Below are 19,419 nucleotides of genomic sequence, written 5' to 3'. Positions count from 1 at the left end.
ACATGAATAACTATATGCTAATTTTAATATAATCAACACATATGCATCATTAACTGTCAAGGAGCATTGATGTAGAGAATAAGTAGGCTTTGATGTTAAGATGTAATCTCATTTGGTAAGAGGTCCACTATTTCTGGAATCAGTATTGGCATATTAATGATTAAAGTTTTTGTCCTTTTTAGTTTAGATGAGTTCATAATGTAACAAATGATGTAAAATCTCTGCTTGCACAAGCCCTCTTTCTTTACTTTAGGTTCCACTCTTAGGTCTGATCTTTAGGAAGGTATTTCATCTCTGAACCTGTTTTATAACAGGTTGTCCTGTGATCATTTCAGAGAACTTTGGCAGATAGTGACATCTTGTGGTTCAGGGCTCTCTGTTGCAAGAAATGGGAGTGGATCGTTTGATGTACAGATTTTTAAACAGACTTTAAAAAGCTTAGTGCTATTGTATTGCTTATTGCTTATTTCTTGAAAGAAAGAAAGAAAAAATGCCTTCTATTATATATAGACTTATATGATTGTAATATACTGTGGTAATGCATGAAATATTATACCCTGAAATTCAGATGTTATGATTAATTGCAGATGAGGAGATAATTATTTGGAACAGTTGTATTAAGACTAGGGACAATTTAATATTATCGATAAATCTTTTTATAATTGTGAATTTTGATGGCTTCCATTTACTCATGATAATCTTATACGTCCAATGTACCAGCACTGTAATACCTGAGAGTACATTATACTAAACCCAATTACCTAAAATACAAAGTTTTGATTTCATTTTGATTCAGTTTTCAGCATCCTTAAACAGATTGATGGGGGTTTCAGAGGCTGCCAATAAAGTTGGGATTGTCAGTAAAAGATGTGGCCAACAGCAGCTAAAAACTCGTCAGTGAGGGACAAGTATTTGTTGATAAAAGAAGTTGGATAAAAAAAAATAAAAAATTTGGTTGCAAATTTAACTACAGCAACATAACATTTTTATTTATTTTACTTTTATGTTGAATACAACATTAACACATAGTCATGTTGTTGTTGTCTTCGATTATTAAAAGCACTTATAAATTTTAACTAGAACTAATTTTACAATTATCACATCCTATCGAGATTTTGGATGGTTTGCTAATAATTTGAGTCCAACAAAGCATGTTAATCCATGAATATGCCCTTCTTGTGTAAATCTCATCGTGTTGGCTAGAATAGGCATTTATCTGCTCTTTTGTAGCAAAATGTGTATAGAGGGGTTTTTAGCAGTGCTCAGCTGTCAGCAATGACATCACTTCAATTGTTAAGTGCGTCATGGCTCCTTTAGCGTAAAATATGAACTCAAGTGAATTACATATAACCGTCTTATATAAGAGAATGTTTCCCTTTGCCACCCTGTGCGACATTAGATGTTGTTGCCAAAGGGTGGATTCAGTATTTTTTCCTGTTTGTTTACAGACAGCATGCTGGTTTTTCAGGTCATTCTGATGTCATAAAAACAACAGCGCCCCTCCATTGAAGTTCAGACATGACCCTGTGCTGAGGTCAGAACTCGAGGGTTGTACATTGGTCTCTGTCCTGCACTTCTACACCTGTGTCGCTGCAGTTCCACATGTAGATAATTCAAAAGTTATAATATAACTTCATATATAATATAATTACCACATAAATATATATTGTATTTACGGAGAAAAGCATTTACAGTCATCTTTTCTCTCTTGAAACATTTTAAAACCCTAAATAAATGAATAGTATTTTGATAAATGTTTAAAATGATGTAGACTCACATGAGATCAGTGTCTGAATTTTAAATATCAGCATAAAGTCTGGTCCACATTGTTGCTTATTATGGCCAAGAAATACTGCTATACTAAAAACAGGGGGGGGGGGGGGGTTAGTTCATCGGGGTTAGTTCATTGCGTTAGTTCAGTCGGGCCACTTTAGTCACGCTTGCATCAGCTGACAGTCGGCTTTTCCTGAGGTGCACCAATCCAGTCTTGACACCTATCACCTGCGGTCTATTTAAATTCCCATTATTCAGTGTCTCTTCCATCGCATCGCTGCTTGCAATTAACTCCCTCCTCCAACCCCAACTCCACCTACTGAACCTGTAATCCGATCTAACTTTGTTCTTTCTTTACAGTCTCTTCATTGGAAGCAGTCTCCATGACATTTTGTTTACAACTCATGTAATTGTGAATTTTAATTATATATGCTTATAATGGTTCTGTTCTGTACCCCAGGGGGTTTTGTCTTGCTGCTCTCCCTGCTCTGTCCAAGCATGGCTGCATGGACAGGCGTGTGGAGTGTTGCCCAGAACATAACCATACCACCTACACTAACTGTATGCAATTATAATTGTCAGAAATATACTTGACGGAAGTGGTCCTGATTGAAGTAAAGGTTCTTTAGATGTTAAAGGTTCTATGAAACCATTTAGACAAAAAAGGTTCTTCAATGGCACCTCTGACATCAGAATACTACAGAGAACGGTTTGGACTGCTGAAAGGATTATTGGTGATCCCCTTCCCACTCTTAAAGATCTGTATACATCCAGAGTGAGTAAAAGGGCTTAGAAAATCACTCTGGAATCTCACATCCAATTATCCCCTTTTTGAACTTCTGTCATCTGGCTGGTGTATTTCAGAGCCGCAAATACCAGGACAGCCAGGCACAAGAACGGTTTCCTTCCCCAGGCAATCTAACTCATGAACAGTTAAATGTTCCTCACTTTATGCAATAAAAATGTGCAATAACCTTATATTTATATGTTACCACCTCTGTCCTAGTACATCACGCATCTATTACATTTTATCATCAATAGCACAACTGTTCATACAATGTATTTAGTTTTCTGTATACTGGAAGCTAAAACAAACTCCTTGTCAATAAAGCTCTTTCTGATTCTGATTGTGACCTTTATTTTTAATAGTGTATGACAACATTTCCAGGATGCATTGAGGAAGAGCCCAAGCTACAGTGCCAAGTGTTGCATATATATATATATATATATATAATAAAACATGTTTATTCTGTGGCACTACTTATAGGAGTCAATGGTAATGTTTTTTGTTTTGTTTGGAGTCCTGCCAGCTATAGACAGGCTCTTAAAGCTTGTATGGTCGACCATATCCACAAACTCCTATTTTATTTAGCACAGTGGGTAGATTAACAAATAACCAGATGCCACCCGATCTAATTATTCCCTCACAGTTTAATAATAATGACTTTATCTTCACTGATAAAATAGATTACATCAGAAATACAACAACAAATGTGGATTCTACTGCATCTAATACTTCAGCTTATTCATCGCACACGAAGATAAACTCTAGTGCTTTACAACTGTAGAACTGGGAGATGTAAATAAACGTATCACTGCAACTAAACCAACAACATGTTTATTAGATCCTGTACCCACTTAGTTACTGAGTTGTTAACTGTAGCCGAATAACCGCTTCTAAATATTAATAACTCAAGGTTATCTTTAGGTCTCTTACTAAGAAACCATAACTAAATCTTCAGATCTACAGACCCATTTCAAATCTTCCATTTATGTTTATTAAATACACTCTTTGGCCAATCATTCAAATAATGCATCTTGGACAGCAGTTATACCTGATCAAATGTGCATTATTATTCTTTAGTTTGGGTTAAACAAACAAATTTTACTTGGATGGAACAGCAGCTACACTAATTATGTCTCTATTTGTTTCTCTGTTTTTGCCACGGGATTGACATACCATACTAACCCTGAAACAACATACAGAACTACCAAATTTTGCTATAAATTTGATTGCATCAGATAGTAATTGCTGTTAATAGTGTTCATCATCTGTTTGATTACATCTTTAATTTATTTTTCCATACATTTCTACAATATGAACATAAACTGACAGTCACCACTGATAAGCTACTACTAAATATTGTAAAACTTAATTTTCTGTAAAGCTGCTTTGCAACGATTTGAATCGTAAAAAGAGCTATAAAAATAAACCTGAACTGAAAACCAAAAAGTGTTTGCTTGATGTTGTTTCCAGTAGGGCTGGGATAAAGATTATTTTTTAAACGATTAATCTAGCGATTATTATTTTGATGCATCGATTAATCTAGCGATTCATTTTTTTCAGACCGATTCGATTTCGATTATCTCCCCATTAATTGACTACTAACAATTTATATATGTTAATTTACATATCTGAATGAAAAAAAAACATGAATTCCTTAACATTGCAATATATGTTTATTGCTCTTAAATTTACAAAATAAAAGACTGACTAAGAATGCATTACTTTGCACTTGTATAGAGATAGCATTCAATAAAACCTTGAAGCCTTGAAAACACATAGCTTACTGAAACAAGCTTACTGAACACAAGGGCCTAGCTTACAGAAAAAAAGTTTTTCTTTCAGATGAAAATAACAACTACTTGATGTCTAGCATTCAATAAAAAATGTCACCCAAAATACTTGTTTAGAGCAATTGAAAGAATACAGTAACCAATGTAAACTTGAGGGCTTTAAGCTAATACAGAGAGTGCTTTTCCAAAAAATACAAAATAAAAAATTAACAGTGGGGGCCAGCAGCCTGTCATGGAGAAAAAAAAAAAATCTCAGAATGCTCCACGTGAAACTTTGGCGTTCCGCTCTTTTTCTATCGTGTCTAATGATTTTGGTTAAAGGTCCTGTTTTACGTGCTTTTTTGAAGCTTTGATTGTGTTTACAATGTGCAATACAACATGTTCATGTTTTGCGTGTAAAAAAACACAGTATTTTACACACAATTCACCTATTTGTATACTGCTGTTTTCACTGTCACAAAAACGGGCTGATGACTTCCTTGTTCTATGAAGCCTCTCTGTCACGGTAGGAAATCCATTGTTTCCTCCGTGTCATGTTTTGTGTTTGTATTTGTACTCCCGTAGTCTCCATGTGCTCGTTTGGGTTATTGTTGTCACCTGTGCGTTGATTGTCTCGCTCCAGCTGATCCTCATCTCCAATCAGCTACATATACTCACTCATCTCTCTGTTGTCAGATACTCATTCATGTCTCCGCTTCCTAGTTGGATTACCGTCTCCCGTGTTCGTGTGCTGGATTGTGTTCGTGTTGTCGTCTTCGTGTCAGTGTTCCGGTCTGTTCCTGGTTTCATCCATTGACCGTCTTCACCTTCACCATCGACTTCACCATCCAGTTCTTCTCACGCCACCGTAGACCTTCTTTTCCATTGCCTACATTCTGGACTTTGATATCAATAAACTTCTTCTGATTGCCTGCATTTGCTTCCTCCTCTTTTACAAGCCGTCACAGTAGGATCTGACCATCATGGAAGCAGCAGGCGATCGCTCCCCATCTCATCTGGAGGAATTTCTGCAGAGAGCCGTTGGTCGTATGGATCGCCAAGACAAGGCGATAGATGAGATGGGTCGAGCTTTCCAAGCAATGGTGACGAAGGTGTCCGAGCTCGCTCTCCAGGCTCAACATCAATAACAACCGCCACCCGCTGCGCCTCCCACGCCACCCACACCGCCGATCGTCTCCGGGGGGATTACCCAGTCCGAACCACGCCTCCCCATCCCTGAGAAATATGCGGGTGAGCCAGAGTTTTGTCGATCATTTCTGTCTCATTGTTCTCGGCACTTCGCCCTGCAGCCCTGCACGTTTTACACCGAGGAAATGAAGGTGGCATTCGTCTTGTCACTACTGACGGGGAGGGCTGCCCTCTGGGGGACGGCGGTGTGGGAGAACCAAGACAGCTGCTGTGCCTCGTTCCACGCCCTTTCGGAGGAGATGAGACGGGTCTTCGACCGCTCCGTCGCCGGGAGGGAGGCGGCTAGACTTCTCACGGACCTACGTCAGGAAGACAGGTCCGTATCTGATTATTCTATTGAGTTCCGCACCCTGGCGGCGGAGTGTAAGTGGAACGAAGAGGCGCAGTGGGATCACTTCCTGCATGGGTTGGCTGACCGCATCCAACAGGAGATCCACGCCGTTGAGCTCCCCACTTCTCTCAATGGCCTGATTGACCTCACCATCAGAGTAGACAACCGACTCGACCAAGCCGCCAGACGGAGGGGGAGAGCAGTTCTCACGACCAGACCGGAGGCTCAGCGTCAGCGCTCAGAGGTTGCGGTCAGCCCACCTGGAGATCTTGAACCCATGCAGGTGGGGCGAGCTCGGCTCTCCCGGGAGGAGAGGATCAGGCGGAGATCCCTGGGACTGTGTTTATACTGCGGCAGCCAAGAACATCACATCCAGCGCTGTCCGGTAAAAGACCAAGCCCGATAGTAAAACGGAGGCTACTATCGGGTGGGATCTCTGCCAGGAAGACCTCATCTACATCGACACTCCTTCCGGTGAGTCTACGGTGGTCCACCCACGCACTCGATCATCACGCTTTGTTGGATTCTGGGGCCGAGGGTAGTTTCATGGACTTTAAGTTTGCTAGTAAGCTCAACATTCCTCTCACCTCCCTCAAACACCCCATTGCACCTTTTGCACTCAACGGACACAGACTGCCAGTCATCACACAGACCACTTTACCTGTTTCTCTCATCACATCTGGCAACCATACGGAGGAGATTTCAATCTTCATCACGGACTCACCTCAATCTCCCATTGTTCTCGGCCACACCTGGCTCCAGAAACACAACCCCAGGATCGATTGGCGCCTCGGATCTGTGGTTAGCAGTGGTGGACAGTAACGGAGTAGCTTTACTTCGTTACTGTACTTAAGTACATTTTTCAAGTATCTGTACTTTACTGGAGTAGTTTTATTTTCAGCAACTTTTACTTTTACTTCACTACATTCCAAAGCATAAAATCGTACTTTTTACTTCACTACATTTCATAAAACATATCGTTACTCCCTATAATATCATGTGCTCCGACACGCAGAAGCGGTGTCTGATTCATCATGAACGAACTGAGTCTTTTCAAAATAAACTTTTAAATCGGATCGCGAATCACACCAAACAATTCGTTTACGAATTAGAATGATCCGATTGCAGCTGTTCTGGAGTCAACCATTCACTGATTCAAATGAACCGTTTAGTGCGAGTCCCCAGAAGTAAGAACCGGGAGATCTTGTGAGCGCGCGTGCATCTGATGTTGCTAAAAGTAAGTTATTAATGTCGAAATTTTGGATTAATTATTGTAACTGAAAATCATATTTAGGTCAAAATTGTCAGTTGTTTGAGAACTAAACCCGCTGTAAAGAGTGATCTATTTAAGCCCACTGAAATGCTCGAGTGCAGATGATGCAGACACATCAATTCTAGGTAAAAAAAAAAAAACAACAACAAAAAAAACCATAAAATAAGACAGATGAAATAAAAAAACTCGTGCACGTTCAAATTCACCGCTGCCGTAATGTTAACAGTTTAATTAAAATGTCCTATGTGACGTTTGTTTTTATATTGTTTATCGACAGTAACGTTATACATATGTATATTGTTTGGATTAACTAGACGAGTAGACAGACATGAATGTTCATCGTACTGAAAATAAGTAAATATTGTTAGCTGATGCTAACTGTCTAGCTAACAAGCTTGTTGGTGCTAAGTTGATGTAATTTTTATAAATAATGTCCAAATATTTTTATTCAGCCTGGTTATCTGGTTAGAAAAGAAAGGATGTGATGTTCAGAACATGGTAACTACAGTGATTATCAGTGGGAAGAGATGCACCCAGTTTGGCCAGGGGTGTTTTTAAACCACAGACAAGATTTGAGAAGGAAAAAATCATTATGAAATTTTATTATTATTATTTTTTTCCTTAAAATGTTCTTCCTAACTTCAGGCCTTATTATCATGTCATATATACAGTACAGACCAAAAGTTTGGACACACCTTCTCATTCAAAGAGTTTTCTTTATTTTCATGACTATGAAAATAGTAGATTCACGCTGAAGGCATCAAAACTATGAATTAACACATGTGGAATTATATACATAACAAAAAAGTGTGAAACAACTGAAAATATGTCATATTCTAGGTTCTTCAAAGTAGCCACCTTTTGCTTTGATTACTGTTTGCACACTCTTGGCATTCCCTTGATATGCTTCAAGAGGTAGTCACCTGAAATGGTCTTCCAACAGTCTTGAAGGAGTTCCCCGAGAGATGCTTAGCACTTGTTGGCCCTTTTGCCTTCTGTCTGCGGTCCAGCTCACCCCTAAACCATCTGGATTGGATTCAGGTCCGGTGACTGTGGAGGCCAGGTCATCTGGTGCAGCACCCCATCACTCTCCTTCTTGGTCAAATAGCCCTTGATGCCTTCAGTGTGAATCTACAATTTTCATAGTCATGAAAATAAAGAAAACTCTTTGAATGAGAAGGTGTATCCAAACTTTTGGTCTGTACTGTAACTTTGATGTTCTGTAAAACAACAAACTTTAAAATACTTTGTTCTTACTGGTGAAAATCAGATGGTCATCTCTGTTTTCTCTCAGGTACATGACAGTGTAAGCTTCACAGTGAACATTACTCTCATCAGCGTAGTCCATATCAACAACAAAAATATATCTTGACTCCATATAGTGGTTATTTTGAAAAAATCCAAAGTATTTTGAGCAGTAGGATTATAAAAAAATGTGTTAATATAAAATTGAATTAAGTAGCCTATATAAAATTGCAAACATCTATCTTGCAGTACTTTTTTACTTAAGTACATAAAAAATTGAGTACTTTTGTACTTTCACTTGAGTAAAATTGAAAAAGGAGTACTTTTACTTTTACTGGAGTAATATTTTACCATATGTATCTGTACTTTTACTCAAGTACTTGATTTGTGTACTTCGTCCACCACTGGTGGTTAGCTGGAGCGAGGAGTGTCATTTGTCTTGTCTTTTGTCTGCTGGTGTTAATGTTTCTGAGTCTGTGTTTCAGGGGGAAGCAGTGGATTTGGCTAACGTGCCCGCGGAGTACCACGACCTGAAGGAGGTGTTCAGTAAGTCTCGTGCTGATTCTCTTCCTCCTCATCGTCCCTATAACTGTGCGATAGAGTTATTGCCAGGTACTTCTCCGCCTAAGGGCAAGTTATATTCTTTGTCTATTCCAGAGACGGCGGCCATGGAGAAATATATATCCAGTTCTCTAGCAACGGGGTTCATCCGCCCTTCTTCTTCTCCAGCGGGGGCGGGGTTCTTTTTTGTGGGAAAGAAGGACGGATCCTTGCGACCTTGCATTGACTACCGAGGGCTGAACAACATAACGGTAAAGAATACCTATCCTTTGCCGCTTATGTCTTCAGCTTTTGAGAGGTTGCAGGGAGCGTCCGTTTTCACTAAATTGGACTTATGTAATGCTTATCATTTGGTCCGCATCAGGGAGGTGGATGAGTGGAAGACTGCCTTTAACACCCCTAGAGGCCATTTTGAGTACTGCGTGATGCCTTTCGGGCTAACGAACTCGCCGGCAGTCTTCCAAGCACTCTTTAATGATGTGTTGCGAGACATGGTCGATCTGTTCATATATGTTTACCTGGATGACATATTGATTTTTTCTTCGTCTCTCCAGGAACACATGCAACACGTATGACGAGTGCTTCTGCGGTTGCTAGAGAATGGATTGTTTGTCAAGGGGGAGAAATGCGTTTTTCATGCACAGTCTGTTTCTTTTCTAGGACACATCATTTCGACTGAGGGTGTTTGCATGGATCCTGAGAAAGTTAAGGCTGTGGTAAATTGGCCATCCCCAGAGTCTCGCAAGGCCCTGCAGAGATTTCTGGGGTTCGCCAATTTTTACCGGCGTTTCATTCGCAATTTCAGCCAACTAGCCGCTCCTCTGACCGCCTTGACCTCCCCTAGTTTGACGTTCAGGTGGTCAGACGCAGCCGAGGCTGCGTTTGCCAAACTGAGAAGCTGCTTTGTTTCAGCTCCCATTCTCGTCACTCCTGATCGCTCACGTCAATTCATAGTGGAGGTCGACGCGTCAGAGGTGGGGGTAGGAGCAGTGTTGTCCCAACGCGCATCCTCAGACGGAAAGGTGCATCCTTGCGCGTATTATTCTCACCGTTTATCTCCTGCGGAAGTTAATTATGACATTGGCAATCGAGAGTTGTTGGCAGTCAAACTTGCACTGGAAGAATGGCGTCACTGGCTTGAAGGGTCGGGTGTACCTTTCATTGTATGGACGGACCATAAGAATCTCGAATACATTAGAACCGCCAAAAGACTTAACTCCAGGCAGGCTCGGTGGGCATTGTTTTTCGGTCGTTTCGATTTTACACTTTCTTACCGGCCGGGTTCCAAAAACATCAAACCCGATGCTTTATCCCGTCTTTTTGAGCGTTCCGATCGTACTGCTACTCCCGAGCCCATTTTACCGGGGACCATCATTATCTCCGTGCTCAGATGGGAGGTCGAATCGAAGGTGTTGACTGCCTTAGAAGGGGTAACGCCCCCGGCTCGTTGCCCACTGAACCGATTGTTTGTGCCGGAGGGGTTACGGTCAGACGTTCTCCAGTGGGATCATTGTTCCAGTGTTGCTTGTCACCCAGGGGTTAGTAGAACTAGGTTTCTAGTCAAGCAACGATTTTGGTGGCCTGGTATGGCTCGTGACGTCCACGACTTCGTCTTGGCTTGTTCAGTTTGCGCTATTGGTAAGACTTCCAATCGACCTCCAGATGGGTTACTCTTACCGCTGTCTGTCCCTTCGAGACCCTGGTCCCACATTTCGCTAGATTTCATTACCGCCCTCCCGCCCTCTAAGGGCAATAGGGTGATTTTAACCATAGTGGACCGGTTCTCGAAGGCGACTCATTTTATTCCCTTGCCCAAATTACCATCAGCCAAGGAAACAGCGGTAGCTGTCATTGACCACGTCTTCCGTATACATGGCCTTCCGACAGACGTGGTTTCTGACAGGGGTCCCCAATTTGTGTCCAAATTTTGGCGAGAGTTTTGTAAATTGTTAGGAGCGACTGTTAGTCTTTCTTCCGGGTTCCATCCCCAGAGCAATGGTCAAACCGAGCGGGCCAATCAGGATGTCGAAAGAGTTTTGCGATGTTTGGCTTCCAATAATCCTTCATCCTGGTGTCAGCAACTCTCAATTGTGGAGTACGCACACAATTCTTTGCCAGTGTCATCTACGGGCATGTCTCCATTTAAGTGTAGTTTAGGGTACCAACCACCTAATTTTGTCAGTACGGAATCCGAGGTTTCGGTCCCCTCCGCACACGCACTAGTCCAGAGGTGTCACCGCACCTGGACCAGAGCTCGCAGAGCTCTGCTCCAGGCTAGGTCGCGCACCAAGGCTAAGGCCGATCGCCACCGGTCGAAGCCTCCCCGTTACGTCGTCGGTCAAAGAGTGTGGCTTTCAACCCAGAATATTCCTATGCGTTCCGTTTCGAATAAGCTTGCTCCTAAATTTATTGGCCCGTTTTCTGTTACCAAAATCATTAATCCGGTAACAGTGCGTCTTAGCCTTCCTCCGGCGTACAGGAGGGTTCATCCCGTGTTCCATGTGTCCAAAATTAAACCAGTGATTTTTTTCCCGTCTTAACCCGCCTACCCCCGTTCCCCCCCACCTCGTATCGTTAATGGGAAAACCACATATTTGGTTAATCGTATTCTGGACTCTAGACGGAGGGGACGCGGATTTCAGTACTTGGTGGATTGGGAAGGTTACGGTCCGGAGGAGAGAAGGTGGGTTCCTGCTCGGGACATACTGGATCACCGCCTTATTGATGATTACAATCTACAGGTAAAGCAGGCTGGGAACGTCAGGTGACGTCCTAGGGGAGGGGGTACTGTCACGGTAGGAAATCCATTGTTTCCTCCGTGTCATGTTTTGTGTTTGTATTTGTACTCCCGTAGTCTCCATGTGCTCGTTTGGGTTATTGTTGTCACCTGTGCGTTGATTGTCTCGCTCCAGCTGATCCTCATCTCCAATCAGCTACATATACTCACTCATCTCTCTGTCTGTTGTCAGATCCTCATTCATGTCTCCGCTTCCTAGTTGGATTACCGTCTCCCGTGTTCGTGTGCTGGATTGTGTTCGTGTTGTCGTCTTTGTGTCAGTGTTCCGGTCTGTTCCTGGTTTCATCCATTGACCGTCTTCACCTTCACCATCGACTTCACCATCCAGTTCTTCTCACGCCACCGTAGACCTTCTTTTCCATTGCCTACATTCTGGACTCTGATATCAATAAACTTCTGATTGCCTGCATTTGCTTCCTCCTCTTTTACAAGCCGTCACACTCTCCTTCAGAAATACGTACCGGGTTCTGATTGGGCCAGCGGCACCTGTGCTGTGTTTCTACAGCAGCTGAGAGCAGGTTGCCCTCCTGGTAAAGTGATTGGGCTAGAACGCACGTGCTGGAGATGTATTTATAGTCACAGGAGCGTTTTTACTGACGAGATGCGCATGAAAACCACATTTGTTTTTTTGCACAGCCCTAACATCTAGTTAACAAAGCTAAACAGCGTTGCCCTTTGTGTAATAAGTTACAGAAACTGTTAAACACACCAACTTAAATAATAAAATACACTTACTAGTTGTGGTCCATAAACAACGCCTTCTCCAGACAAAGAGGGAACTACTCCATCTTTCAAGAATAATCTTTGTGCAAATCCAGCATTAAACTGACTGAGATTGAGAAAGTTGTCCTCAGCAAGCTGTCCTCAGCAAAATGAACTGCACATAGTTTTACATGTGCATTATAATTTTTGGGAACCGAGTTAAACATACATTGTAACCATTAATCTCAAAGTACAGCGTTCCTGGGAAGCCCAAACAAAGGTGATTGGACTCAGAGATGAAAAAAACAGCGTTTCAACAACATGGCGACAAACACAAACAGCTCTTCCTTCTTTTCCGTCGGAGCGAAACAAGGCCACGCCCCCTGTTTGTGAATTCATGTTGGCGTTGGTTAGTCAAAAAAACTGTTTTAGTGATGTCATTACTACAGGAACTAGAGGGCTGTAGTCCAAATGGGTAGTTTTTTGTAGGCGAATTCTGTTAAATCAAATATCTCGCTTGGCATTGAACTTTGAGGTTTAGAATTTTACAGATATTATTTATACTCTAACAACAACATTACACACTAACTAAAGTTTAAAACATGGAATCACAAAGAAGGGGACCTTTAATATGCACGAGAGAGAGAGAGAGAGAGAGAGAGAGAGAGAGCAAGACAGCGCTCGTGTAGTTCGAAGACTGTGAGTGCGTGAGCGCATGTGAAACTTTGGTGTTTCGCCCTTTTTCTATCATGTTTAATGATTTTGATTAATATGCACATGTAAGAGAGAGAGCAAGAAGCGCTCGTGTTGTTTGAAGACGGTTAGTGCGCACGCGCAGCCGGGGCTCTCTTTCGTACGCGCCCTGTCAGGCGCAGAAGTCATTCTATTCTACATCACTCACCGATCAAATAAGCCTTTGACAGCCGATCAATGCAGAAAAACCCCTGGATTGGTTATATAAAGTTGGACAGAATGTTGATCCGGCCATCGCGTATATTCAGCGCACCTAAGGTAAACGTTTTGCAAACGATTTTTAGAGAAATAAAAAGAGGTCAACGAATCGATGCACATATTTTGCGTCGACGTATTTTTTGCGTCGACTTCATCGATGACTTCGACGCGTTGTCCCAGCCCTAGTTTCCAGGTGTCAGTGTAAAGTCCAAAGCCATGGTTGTATCCGTCAGCGAAATATATGCAAAAACTTACTAGTGTAGTGATTTTTAAAGAGGTCATATGACATTGCTAAAAAAAAAACATTAGTTTGTGTATCTGGTTCGATGAAATGTGTTTATGCCATCTAAGGATAAAATAACAAATTATTTTCCACATAATGTACATTATTGTTGCTCCTCTATGCCCAGCTTTTCTGAAACGCATAGATTTTTAAAGAGCTCATCATTCTGAAAAGCGAGGTTTATGCTTTTTGGTTATCCAGTGTATTGTGATTGTCCAAATACCTCAAGTGTGTGATGGAAATGTTATGTCCCTTACCATGCTCTGGTGCCGTCTCCTGGGACAACAAGACAAAACCAATAAAACCCATTACAAACAAGGCATTTATTACATCCAGTGGGGTCATAATTACTAATTATAATGACTTATACCGGCCTTTTACATGTTGTGTATTTCGTATTGCGCTGCGTAAACATAAAACCATGTCTGCATTTGTGATCGGAGAAACAACAAACAACAAATACTACTCTACACTGCTCAAAACACGCGTTTGAATCATCAGTGGCATGTTAGAATGAGCCGTTTTAGGAGGGCATGGTTGACTCTAAAATTTATAAAGGATATCTCTTTGGATTTGATACATTTACATTTACATTTAATCATTTAGCAGATGCTTTTATCCAAAGCAACTTACAAATGAGGACATTAGAAACAATCAAAAACAACAAAAAGAGCAGTGATATATAAGACCTATAACAAGTCTTAGTTAGCTTATACATAGTACACGTAGAAAAGGCTTTTAAATAAAATAATAAATAAAAAGAAAACAGAATATAAAAAGAATAGAGTAAGCTAGTGTTAGAGGTCTTATGTATATATACACACACATATACATACATCTGACTTGGATACAGACTGGATCTGGTGGCTACGGCGACCGTGGAATAAGAGAGAAACAGACTAATATTAGCATAGATGCCATTCTTCTAATGATGTAGCAAGTACATCAGGTGTTATGGGAAGTGTTCCCGTTTCCGGTTTACCTAATTAATGCAGCCTTAAAATACTTTAACGAATTTGGATATAAGAAGCATTTGAGTGTGTTATGTGTAAGCCAGGTTAAAGAGATGGGTCTTTAATCTAGATTTAAACTGCAAGAGTGTGTCTGCCTCCCGAACAATTAGGTTAGGTAGGTTATTCCAGAGTTGAGGCATCAAATAAGAAAATGTATTATCAAATTGCCTGAGTTTTGAGAACGCAGTGGACGTGGAGGATTATAATGTAACAAGAGCTCATTCAAGTACTGAGGTGGTAAACAATTCAGGGCTTTATAAGTAATAAGCTAGATGTTTAAATCTATACAATGTTTAATAGGGAGCCAGGGCAGTGTGGACAGAACAGGGCTAATATGGTCATACTTCCTGGTTCTAGTAAAAACCCTAGCTGATGCATTTTGGACTATTCTTTTGTCTGTTTTCTTAATTGCAGAATATTTATCATGTGCATCCAGTCCTTCATGCTGTCTTTGCTGTAAACTGGTTTAAAGGGACAGAAGTGAGAGACTTATTTACCCTCATTTGATAAAACTGTTTTGAAAAGAATAATTTTACATTTATAAATTTCTAGAATATCTGTTTCGGGCTTTTTTCTTAGAGTAAAAACTTTTCCAAAATAAAAAAAAGTAAGTGAGTGAAATTTTCACTTATTTTTCACAAAATCTTGAAGTGTTCCTGTAGCTCAGTGGTAGAACATTGCATTAGCAAGTACAAGGTTTGGGGTTCGATTCCCCGGGAACACATGATAGGTGAAAATTGTTAGCCTGAATGCACTGTAAGTTGCTTTGGATAAAAGTGTCTGCTAAATGCATTAATTTAATATTATTTAATTAAATTTTACTCAATAAAATGTACTTATTATTATTTATTTTTTTTTACTTAACTTAGTTAAGTAGATTTACTTAATTTCCAAATGTGTTAAATTTACTTGAAAAATGCTTGTGCAAAAACTTGCCAAATAAAAATTAAGTAAATTTACTTATTACTTTTTTCAGTGTAGTAGACTGTCTGCTTAATATCTTCTAACACTTTCTTTGTCAACTTCTTGTCAACTTATACTAAGCTTAAACCTACCCCAACACTAACCCTAAACCTACCCTAACAGTCTACTCTGAGAGTTATTAGACATGTAGTTGCAAATTTCTGAGATTTAGTTGATATGTAGTTGACATGTAGTTACAAAGTTACTTTATAGCCAGTAGAATGTCTAAAGTGGACTATCAAAATAAAGTGTAACCAATTAATCCATTAATTAAATAATTCATTTGTTATTTTATTCGGACGTTATACATCATTAGCCTATATCAATTCTGCAACATGCATTATGCCTTTTCGGTACTCCGCAATTTGAAGCAAATCTCAACATTGCAACTGGAACTGTTACCAGTACTTTAAATGATGATTTAAGAGCTTTTCATTTCAGCACAGACAAATCAAATCAAGAATCTTTACTTTTACTACATTTTATAAAAACCGTGTTTTGTTTCTTAAAGGTCTGGTTGAGATAAGGCCGGTGCATACGGGATGTGTTGTCATTAAAGGCGTCGCAAGCTCCCGATTTCTCTGCATGGACAGAAAGGGAAAATCAGTCAATCAATCAGATGTAATAAACTGTACAAAATAGTCATTTTCTATTTGTATTAGCAATTATATCCTAACCCTATTTGCTGAAATATTTGTTTTTAAGGGTTTAAGGTTATTTGCAGGTGTACTTTCAGAAGTTTCAGAAAGATTCTGATTCATATACGAACTGATATTCTTCAGGGCGCACGATTTAAATTCCTGACCATAAGATAATGCGCATAATTTCAAAAACAGTACAGTTCAGGCAGCATATTTTGTCTTACTGGCAGAGGTCAAGTGAGGCCACAAGTTTGGCCACATTGTCTGAAACTCTTTTTTGAACTGTGACATCCATATTGCAATAATTAATTTCTTAGAAAGTGGAACTTTGGCACTCTGCCAACAATCATAATAAAACTACACACATTTGTCAGAGATAACCTTGTTGTTCTAAGGTCCCATCAGGATGTCCTTTATGACTGTATAAGTGTAGACAAGCCGATTTAACCACAGACATCTAGCTTCATTGACAGTGTGTCCTGATCATGGGTTCATTACTCCCATCTTATAACCAAGAACATTATTTTAGGACAGGGCAGACAACAGTCATCATGCATGTAACTCCAAAATGAATAAAAGTTTGAGTAAATGTCCTGGAAAATTATCCTTCCCTATTACATGACTTTGGGAAGTCGTGGCCTAATGGTTAGAGAGTCGGACTGGCAATCGAAAGGTTGTGAGTTCAAGCCTGGGGGTGGCAGGAATTGTAGGTGGGGGTGCATGTACAGTTCTCTCTCCACCCTCAATACCAGGAGTGAGGTGCCCTTGAGCAAGGCACCGAACCCCCAACTGCTCCCTGGGCGCCGCAGCATAAATGGCTGCCCACTGCTCTGGGTGTATGTTCACAGAGCACAAATTCTGAGTATGGGTAACTTTCACATTCACTTTTTCGCTCACTTTTAGATTTAGATTCTGAACTAAAATGTGTAATAGCTGTCAAACCAATTAAAACAACGGATCATAAATGATCAATAGTGCCTTGAGAGTACTTGACATTTCAATTTATTTGACTGACCAGAACAACAAACAGAATTCATTCCCACAAAAATGTCCAAATATGCTGATTTGAGTGGTGTCATAGAAGAAACCTTTGCCCACGGCGGGGCATGTTTACATAGCTAAAGCCTCATTGAAAAGAAACAGCAATAACAACCTTGGCCTCGCCATATGGTGTGCAAACAGCTATCAAAAAAAATAAAATAAAAATAAAACACATTGCAGGGCAGGGCAGGTCAATAAGACATCCATATGGCATAAAGTCATGTGCATTCATGCTGTTTCTTTTGTTTTGCAGCACACTTAGGAGGACTGCTCTTTTTTGGAACGCATCATACCAGATGGCTACAACATCTACATCTCAAGCAAACATGGAGCGCTTGTGAATTTGGGTGGTGCTAAAAGCAAGTTGCACAGTAACGACAGGACTGCTACATCTCAGTTCCTGCCCATGGTCAACACATTTTCTCAGGAATCTACCAACCACCGTTCAGGGTAACAACGCTTTCCTGATGACCTTGAACATGGCCATCAGCACAGGGCCAGACTTTCAGAAAGAGACAATGCTAGAAATTCCAGTGAAAGCAAAAGGCACACTGGACACCGTCACAGGACAAATGTAGTATTATAGACTGGACAGGAAAAAACTAAAACACTCCAAATGTTGAAGCTCTTTGAAAGATAAACCATTATGGTGCAACACCTGCACCTTGAATTTATTTATTTTGAATGTGTTTGTGATGACCTTGCTTTATTGTGTAAAGATTTATAGCTAATTAAGAATTTACTAGACTGAGACTGCACTAAAACAAAAAACGCATGCACACACACACACACACACACGCACACACACACACACTGACACTGACACAGACACACACACACACACACATATATATATATATATATTAAACATACAGTTATTTGTTAATAACGTTAAAAGGAAAGTTTTGTAACGTTGTGGCTCCATCTACTGGCGTAGTATCTAATTGCATTTGGAGCTTAGGCTGTCAAATGTATATTAGACCAGTGCCCCATTCAAACTCACATTGTGCACGTAGCAAAACACACAGAACAACGGGCTATAGGCTTTATGTATATAAACCATGTTATGTATTCTGCAAGCAGGCCAAGTACATGTACCAATGACTTGAATAGTTTTACAAATACATGTTTTCCACCTTTTTCTGTATTGCTAATACTCAATCACATTCTTGTTATGTAATGCAACTGTCTACAACAAAATAAAGGAAAACATATGTAATGGCATTTTCCACAATTAAATTAAAGGAGTCAATGAGCTATGCTTGAAAAGCCGTGCCAGGTACAGTAAAAAAAAAAAAAAAAAAATCACACATTTTTACACTCTAAATTAGACATTAGACTTACATTTAAGTGAAGTTTACAGACACATTTTATGTCCTTGATTATTTTTCAAATGTTTTAATGTAAACATGTAATTTGTGGCAATTTTGTGTCTTTATGTTCTAATCATTTTCACAGTGGTGGTGGTAGAAATACATTCGTCCCATAATCAGTGAAGTTAACATGGGACCACAGTGTTACAGACTGAGCTACATCTAGCACGTACAGAAAAAAGCAATATATATATAAACAAATAAAAATCCTTATTTTGAAAAAGTCAAACCAGGAACAATTTGTTTTCATGATCAAACAAGAATAAATATTCACAATCAGTGAGGAGTAAGATTAAATTAAAAGCTTATCTATTTGAGAGAGCTTTGCTCCTCAGTGTAGCTCTGAATGTAAATAAAGCTGAAGCTACGAATCTGTAAATATGATTAAATGACATGTTCTGAATTACAATTCGATATAAAGTCTTTCGTTTGGTTTATAACAAATGTGACATCACACTGATAAAGCATAAACGTTCTTACGCTAGTGATATGACGCTTGCTTTAGTTAAGTTTCCCTTCCAGTAGACGGCGCCGTGCTTCAGGCACTTCAATGTCAACACCAGGCCAGCTGAAACAAAGAAGAAGAACCATCTCGGAAATTATTCTTTTACTGTCTATGGGAAATTCGAGATAGAAAGTTATTTATTTATTTATTTATTTATTTATTTATTTATTTATTTATTTATTGATTGATTGATTGATTGTAA

General features: G+C 39.9%; 1 pseudogene; it reads left to right on the top strand.

The window, feature by feature from the left end:
- LOC128016389 (fibroblast growth factor 19-like) overlaps nucleotides 1-17,968 on the top strand; it is a 53,117-nt pseudogene extending 35,149 nt beyond the window's left edge.
- Nucleotides 17,969-19,419: the final 1,451 nt, after the last annotated feature.

This window comes from Carassius gibelio, chromosome A7, assembly GCF_023724105.1.
Source record: "Carassius gibelio isolate Cgi1373 ecotype wild population from Czech Republic chromosome A7, carGib1.2-hapl.c, whole genome shotgun sequence".
Taxonomy (NCBI): Eukaryota; Metazoa; Chordata; class Actinopteri; order Cypriniformes; family Cyprinidae; genus Carassius; species Carassius gibelio.
Note: the sequence above shows the minus strand (reverse complement) of the source record. Positions and strands in the feature narration are given on the sequence as shown.